This window comes from Camelus dromedarius, chromosome 27 (genome assembly GCF_036321535.1).
Source record: "Camelus dromedarius isolate mCamDro1 chromosome 27, mCamDro1.pat, whole genome shotgun sequence".
Lineage (NCBI taxonomy): Eukaryota > Metazoa > Chordata > Mammalia > Artiodactyla > Camelidae > Camelus > Camelus dromedarius.
Window position 1 is genome coordinate 664,696 of NC_087462.1, and position 8,489 is coordinate 673,184.

Sequence of the window (8,489 nt, forward strand, 5' to 3'; positions counted from 1 at the left end):
AGGTGAGGCCGGGCAGGTGGGCCCAGCCTGGCCCAGCCGGCGGGGGCAGGGCCTTGCCACTTCCTGTTTCTCCACATTCTGGAAAGCCCCAGTGTTCCCAGCCTCCTCCCTCCCGCCTCGGGACCTGGGTCCCCCACCACTTCTACTTTCCATGGCCACTTCCCCCCTGCCACTCGGTTCCCTCTCCCCTCCTCGCCTCTTTTCTCTCTTCCTGGGGCCCCATCAGACCCTTCTGTGGTGCCGCAGGGGAAACTGAGGCAGAAACAGCAAGGCCTGCCCAGGCCCCAGAGTTGTGTCTGTGCCCCTGGCATCTCTCTCCCATCACTTACCTTCTCCTCTCTCTGCCTCTGTCCCTGTCCCCACATACCCCGTCTGTCCCTCCCTCCATCTCTGCTCCCACCAGCAGCCCTCAGAGGACAGCTGACTCTGCCCAGTCCAGCCACCTCGCCCTCCCTGTCCCCGGGCCCACCTGCCGCTTGCCCGGAGGTGTCCTCAGGCAATGCTGGCCTGGTTCCCGGATCCTGCAGCTCCCTCCTGCCCGGCCTGAGCCCAGAGCTGGACCCTGCCAGGCCAGGCCAGGGCTGCCTCTGAGCCAGGGCAACTTCAGGGAACCACAAACCCGTCCGACAGGTTTGAGATCCGCCCCAGACAGGCCTTCCCGCCTCTGCGCTGAAGCTGGGATGCCAGGGCTGTAGGGGTTACATGTGACACCTGACTAAAGCACCCCCCAACACAAGGCTGAGACAAGGCTGGGCCCTGACACTGGGGAGCAGGTCGGAAGGGAAGAAAGAGCAGCAGCCCACCCATCAAGCCCAGAGGGGAAGACCCAGCAGGGAGAAGGCCTGGCATGTGCAAAGGCCTGGAGCAGCATGTGCAGGGCCCAGGCAGCCAGGGCAGTGAGGCTGCAAAGTGGAAGGTGTAGTAGTAGGGGGCCCAGAAACCTCGAGAGAGGCCTTTATCCTGGGGGCACTAGGGAGCCACTGAATGTTATGGAGCAAGGCAACGGGGTGGGGTCAGAGGTCACCTGATCTGCCCATACATGCTGGATGCGCGGTGGGGGATGGTGGAGGAGCCATATCTTTGAAGCTTACCTGGTGGCAGGACCAAGGCTGGAAGAGGCCAAGCTGCTACCCCAAAGCCAGAGGAGCCCGACTCTGAATTTCTTGTCATCAAGGGCTGATAGTGAGCCAGACTTGGGCTGGGGAAGAGTTGGGGGAGGAGGTGAGAACCCTCAGGATGCCCCTCAGCCCCAACCCTGCATCAGAGGGGGACTCAGCTTGGCTTTGTCCCCAGGGCCGCAGGGATCCAGGGAGGATTTAGAGCACCAGCAGAGAGGCAGCTAGGGCAGGGGCAAGGAGGGGAGGGCACGAGGAGGGGTGCAGGTAAGCTCAGGAGGGGTGGGTGGGCTTCAGGGTGGGGGAGGGGGAGGGAGAGAGGCTGACCGCAGGCTTGGGGCCATGCACTCATCCGCTAAACATTCATCATCCGGGTGCCAGGCGCCAGGGCCACAAGGGACATTGTTATGCTCCCAGGTCACAGGGGAGTGGGATACCGCTGCAGTGCAGGGCTCTGACTGCAGTGCTGGCCCTTCCTGGGCAGGTTCCTGCTACATGAGTGCCAGGTGAGGGTCCAAGCAGGTGGATAGTGCCCCATCTTCCCCCAGCATGTCCTCCCGGGGGTAGACCATGGCCAGCCCTGAGCACTGATGTCACCTGTGCTGGGACTTCCTGAACCTTCACCTTGGATCAGTCCGGCCCTACGGGGAAATTCCAAGCCAGCCAGGGCCCAGCTGACTCATGTTCAGACCCCGGTGGCACGCAAGTAACCAGGCTCCTGAGGGGCATTGGGAGCATTTGGAGAACTTTGTGGGATCCCCACCACCACCAGTCTCCATCCCCCAGGCTTAGGAAGAAGACAGACTACCCGGGTCAGGTGTCCCCATCACAATCTTCAGGGCAATGGCAGGAATCTGAGTTCCAACAGGTTAGAATCTGGGGATGGGTATTGAAGCCAGTTCCTCCCCTGCTGGCCATCTCATGTCCCCTGGGCTTCCAGAATGACCAGCAGAGTGGAGCTCCAGCAGCAGAACATAAGGCTAACTCTTCCTGGGTTCAAATCCCAGCCCTGCTATCCAGTGGCTGTGTGAGCACAGGCAAGTTACTTAACCTCTACCTGCCTCAGTGTCCCCATCTACAAAATAGGGAAAACTGTACTTACTTCCCTTGGAGGGTTTTTGTGAGAATTTGTCAAGGGCCCATATAAGCTTGGGGATTTTATGGTAAAAACGTTAAAAGGAAAAAAATTTTCATAGCACGATTCACAACAGCCAAGAAGTGGAAACAACCCTGGTGTCCATCAGTGGATGATGGACACACAATGTGGTCCAGCCACACACGACAATAGCACTCATCCATGAACAGGAGAGCGGCACTGACACCCGCTCCCACGTGGACAGACCCTGAGAGCACGACGCTCGGGGAGAGAAGCAGACACAGAAGGACACACAGTGTGTGAGTCCACGGATGTGAGGCGTCCAGAACAGGCCAGTCCCCAGACACAGGGAGGGGCTCCTGGTCGTCAGGGGCTGGGGAGGAGGAAGAGTGACTGCTAACGGGGACCCGATGTTTTTAGGGGCTGATGACAATGTTTGAAAGAGGTGGTCGTTGCACAAGGTGAATCGTGAAAGGCCACTGATTTGTACACCTTAAAATGGTTAATTACACATTATGTGAATTTCATCAAGATAAAAAAGAAGAAGGCAATGAACTGTGGGAATCAGACGAGTGCTAGGTGTCGCAGCCGGGTCATCATCGAAGCCTGAAGTTGCAAAGGCACTTCAGAGCCTCTTTGCCTTTTGTCTGTGATCGGCCATGTGGATAGCAGGGACCCTTGATGTGATGGGGGAAGAAGGCATTTCATCTCTGTGGTCTTCCTCTCCAAGCCCAGCCTGCTGGTCCAGCCTTGAGAAAAACACCCAAGAAACCCCAAACAAGGCACCATCTACAAAATACCCAGCCAGTCCTCCCCAAAGCATCCAGTCATCAGAAACAAGGAAAGTCTGAGACACTGTCACAGCCCAGAAGGGCTTGAGATGTGACAATGAAAGGTCATGTGAGATCCCGATGGAGTCTCGGGGCAGAAAAGGGACATTAGGGAAAAACTATAGCTAAATCTGAAAAAAAAAATGAGGACTTTAAATGATAATATTGTATCGAGGACAAACATCCTATACTCACGTAAGATGTTAGTACAGGGCAAAGCGGGCACCGGGATACAGGAACTCCTCGTACCATCGTTGCAACTTTTCTCTAAATCTAAAATTAAGGCTCTTCAAAAAATTATCATAGTATGAGGCCTGACCGTGTCCTCCCATCCCACTCTGTGGGGTGAAGCCCACCCAGGCCAGCCACCTACAGCTTCTACTTCCAAAACCCCCTGCTTGAGTCTTAATGCCTAGATTGGTTACAATATTTTGGGTGCGAGTGACAGAAACTGCAACTGAAACTGGTGTTTTTGTTTTTTTGTTTTTTTCTTTTAAATGGGAATTTTTTACTAATGGAACTGAAAGGTCCAGGGGTAGAATTAACTCAGGGTTCTCCCCCTCAGCACTGCTGACATTTGGGACCAGATGGTGCTCTGTGTGGAGCCGCATTCCTGCCCCCTGCCCACTCAATGCCAGGAGCCCCCCAGTCTTGGCAACCACAGATGTCCCCAGATGTTGCCCAATGTCTCCTGGGGGCAGGACCACCCCTGATTGAGATCCATTGGTCCAGCTGGTTTCAGATTCACCTAGACCCAGGACCCTCAAACAGTCACAAGGATTTGTCCAATTCTCTGATGCTCAGCTCTGCCATCCTCCTTCTTCGCTTTTTGCCTCAAGAATCTCCCCAGATGGGAAAAAAAAAAAAAAAAGAATCTCCCCAGATGGGGACATCTCCCTCTCTTTGTCCATCTGGGACAAAGATGGTGCCAGCAGCTCCAGACCAAATCCCCCCCATCAGCTTATCAGCCCTGGCAGAAGATCAGCACCTCTTCCCCAAGAGAAGCATCTAAAGTCCCAGGGAAGATTCTGATTGGCCCAGCCTTGGTCACATGTCCTTGTTGAAACAATCTCTGTGGCCAGGAAATGGAATGCCCTGATTGGCCGAGCTGGGATCACATGGTTTTATGCAGTCAGCCAATAGGATCAGAACCCCACGATGTTAGCCAATGGGGTGTATGGGGTCAGCCAATGCGGTGAGGACCCTCTGGACTGGATCAGAAGCAGGGGGCATAGCCTTGGCAGTAGAGTACCCCCACCCCAGGTAAGGCTGGTTAGCCACCCCACTTGGGCTGGGGAGGTTGCACATCAAGAAATGAACACATGGTATACAGCAGTGCTCAATAAACGCATGCTGAATGTAAAATGATCAATGGTTGAATGATGGCAGAGGCTGGGGTGGTCCCACATCCAGCCTGTGCTGGTTAACTATGGCTGCATAACAAATTTCCCTGAACACAGAGGCTTAAAGCAACATTTTTAAGTGGTTAGCTCACAGCTTCTGAAAGCCGAGTCCTTGCTCAGACTCCATCATTGGTGTTTGCTGAGGGTTGAAAGCTCAGGGGGAGGCTTGACCAGGGAGGGGTCTAGATTGACTACTTCCTTGCTGTTGTAAGACAAGGGACCCTGTATTTTCCTGACTGTTGGTTTGAGGCTGCCTCCTGCCTCCACATGGGCTTCTCCAAACCCACAGGGAGGGTATGCAGGTCTGGTGTGTGTGATTTCTCCTGACAGAGAAATGACATCCAGACACCTACCCCCTCAAGGAGAGTGAACGCCACCAAGGAGGTGGACCTCGGGCCACTTTAGAGTCTGTCCTCCACACAGCCTCCAGAGAAGTACAGCCTTTCACAGCTCAGCGCTGGAGTGCAGAGTGACACTGCCTCGAGGGCCCTGCAGACTGGCCCACAAGCTCGCCTGCATGAGGACAGCATCCGGCCAAGAATGACGTTTCCATTTTAAGTGAGTGACGAAACGATCAGAAAACAACTTATTTTGTGACACATGAAAATGATATGAAATTCACATTTTGGTGTCCATTCATCAAGTTTTGTTAGCACAGCCACACACATTCCTTTAAGCACCATCTGTGGCTACTTTGGAGACACAGCAGGCAGAGCTGAGCAGTTGGGAGAGTCCATACAGCCACAAAGCTGAACGTGTTTGTTCCCTGGCCTGTGACAGAGTGGGTGGCTGACCCTGTTCTCCATGGCCACACGTCTGTGGGCCAGGATGCAGAAACCTCTCTGAGCCCAACATCTGCGCTGGCAAATGGAGGATGGTGAGAAGGAGAAAGGACATTAGCCTCCAGGCCAGCAAGAGATGAACCTCTGACCAGCATATGCCAACTATGGTTGTCACCGTCGCTCTGAGGGTGGCCTGTGGCAGGGGGCCTCCAGCTTCCCCAAGGAGAAGGTGGAGAAGGCAGTCATGTAAATACTCCACACCCCCTCATGCTGATGCGTTAGAACCACAGCGTGCAGACCCTTGCGGGATCCTGCAGCCTGGGTTGATGGGGTCAGTGGGGGGGGGCACACGCGTGTGTGTGTGTGTGCGCACGCATGCACATGCGTCGGGGGTGGGGGCTTAGCCACAAGGGTCAGGGAGGAGCTTCTAAGGAGGTGACCTGAAGCCACAACCTGAATGAGTGAAGGAGGGAGTTACATGGCCACTCAGGGAAGAGCAGGTGCAAAGGCCCTGGGTGAGATGGAAGCCTTTCTGGGGACGGAAGACGAGAGGATGGCAGGGCTGCAGCAAAGTGACCACCAGCCCAGGCCACATGCTCCAGGCTGCCATGCACAGATGGGTAGCACTGGGTGGTGGGCCTTTCATGCCCCCTGATCCAGCGTTCCCCTGAGCCTCGGTTTCCCCAACAGTAGCATGGGGACTCATGCCCAGCGATGTCCCAGAATTTCAGTCCTGTGCCATCCTAGCTGCATGGCAAGCTTGCCCCCACGTCTCTGGTTCCCAAGGCCCAGCTGAGCAACGAGCCAACGTTCCTGGGGCGGGGGCTGCTGACCGGTGCGCTCCCTCCCAGGCATTCGATTCTGGTAAGTGCTGCCCAAAGCCTCCACCAACCCCGCCACTCAGGCCAGGAGGGAGAAGCGCGAGAGTACCAGGGAGGAGGGGGCGGCGGCCCCTGGGGCCAGGGCCCCTGCCTCCGCTGGGCTGGCTGTCTGCCCTTCCCCTCCTGAGAGGGTTTCCCCAGCCCCCCAGGTTCCCTGAGTTGGAGTGAGTGGCCCATCTCACAGGTGGGCCCCTGAGGCCTAAGGTAGGTCCAGGACCCCGGCGCTGGAGGTGGGAACCCAGGGTCCTGAGGGGTCCGGAGCAGACACACACGGCACTGGGAAGCTTTCTCCCCTTCGTCGCCGCACGCACTCACTCACTCGAGGGTTTCCGGTGCCCACGGTGTCCCAGCCGCTGCTGACCCTCATCACCCAGCCCAGCCTGGGGGCCCACGGGCCCCGTGATGGACGGATGAGTTGAGAAAGTGTAACTGATGTCACTTGTGTCTTCATTTTCAGCTTCAAGTCTCTCTCTCTCTCTCTAATTTTTTTTCCTGTGGTTTGGTGGGGATTTTTGTTCTTTGCTTTTTTTTTTTTTTCATTTTTCATGAAACCTGGTCGTTTTTCCTGTTAAGTTTCCCACGGTCTAAAACTTGCTGATTTGTTTCTCTGTGATGACTTAAGTTTAGTTCCTTCCCTTCTTTAAAACTAAAAAGTCAAAAGTACAGCCAGAGGGCGGCTGCCACGGAAGGGCCTGGAAGCTCCTACAAAAGTTAAACAGAATCCCCACCTGTCCCAGCAGCTCGACTCCCAGGTGTGCACACAAGACCTGGAAGCCAAGACCTGATCGAGTACCTGCCTCCCCATGCGTGGACATTCACAGTATCATATTCACAGTAGCCAACGGTGGAAATGACCCACATGTCCATCGACAGACGGTGGATAAACAGATGTGGTCCATCCAAACGGTGGAATGTTACTCAGCCTGAAGAAGAAGGAGATTCTGGCACCTGCTCCAACGTGGGTGGACCATGTCGGGGACATGATGCTCAGGGAGAGAACCAGACCCAGAAGGACACACACTGTCTGATTCCACTCACACTAGGTCCCTGGAGGAGTCACATCCATAGAGACTGAGAGTAGATGGTGGGGCTGGGGCTGGGGCTGGGGAGTCAGTGTTTCATGGAGACAGAGTTTCAGTTTGGGAAGATGAGAAAGTCCTGGAGACGGTGGTGGGGATGGCGGCACAACAGTGTGAGTGTGCTTAACGCCGCTGAGCTGTGCTCTCACAAACGGTTAAGACAGTCAATTTTATGTTATGTCTATGTGCCCAGAGTAACATCTCCCTCCCACAGTTCCCCGGGGCATCCTTCCAGAGAAGTCTCTGTCGGCCGACCCCCACTCCCATCCTGCTTGCCACCCAGGCTGCAGCATGTGAACCTCCTGCCTTTGCACCTCACATCTGCCCGAGTTCACGGCACACGAGCTCATATGGGGCACCTGTTCTTTTGCGGGACTGCACGGTACTCCGTGGCTGGGATGTGCTGCGGTTGGCTTACTCCCTTCTCTAGGGCACTCCCAGGGTGTTTCCGCCTGGCTTCCTGTGCCAGGGGCAGCCACGTGGTCCCCCACATGAGCAAGTAGTCGCGGAGCAACCCCTGGCAGCGATCCAGCCCTTCGTCATTTCAGAAGACGCGGCCACACTGTCCGTGGGGGGACTGACCGTTTGATCCTACCAAGACCCCAGCCTGTTTCCTGGACTTCCTCATTGTTAGAAAAATTCCAGGGTAACGTAACATTAAAGGACATAACACATAACAAAATTCACCATTCTAACCGTAGGGACCTCCTGTGAGTGGAGTCACACACTGTGTGTCCTTCTGTGTCTGCTTCTCTCCCTGAGCACCGTGCTCTCAGGGTCCAGCCCCGTGGGAGCGGGTGTCAGGGCTGCTCTCCTGTTCACAGCTGAGTGATGCTCCCACGTGTGGAGGGACACGTGTGTCCGTGGATGGACACTAGGTTTGTGTCCACCTTTTGGCCGCTGTGGACGTGTGTGTGGGTCTCCGTGTAGACGTGTATCCCCATGTCTCCTGGTGGCTGCCTGAAGGCGGGCCTCCGGGCTCGTGCAGCGACTGTGACTGCTGGGGGAGCAGCGTGACTGTTTTCTGACTCTTTATCACGGAGTATCTCCAACACATGGAACAGAAGAAAGTGGAACAGCCTCTCCAATCCCTGCCACCTCTTCCCCAAGCCTCAACCAGTACCAGCCCCACGCTGGTCTTGTTTTATCTCTAGTCCACCCTTGGATTATTTTTTCCAACCTTTTATTATGAATATATTCAAATGCATTGAAGAGCTGGAAGGATTTGGTGGTTAAAGACCCAATACCGAGTTCCCGTGATTAACATTTTACTCTTTGTTTAGCGCGTATCTGAACATCCGCC

At 55.3% G+C, this 8,489-nt stretch overlaps 1 long non-coding RNA gene across 1 annotated transcript; it reads right to left on the reverse strand.

The window, feature by feature from the left end:
* Positions 1 to 200: 200 nt before the first annotated feature.
* LOC135319450 (uncharacterized) lies at positions 201 to 6,614 on the reverse strand. The gene is made up of 3 exons (XR_010378043.1): positions 6,427 to 6,614; positions 1,092 to 1,198; positions 201 to 689 (listed from the first exon to the last, which is right to left on the reverse strand). It is a non-coding gene; the product is annotated as an uncharacterized LOC135319450 (long non-coding RNA).
* Between the last annotated feature and the right edge of the window lie 1,875 nt (positions 6,615 to 8,489).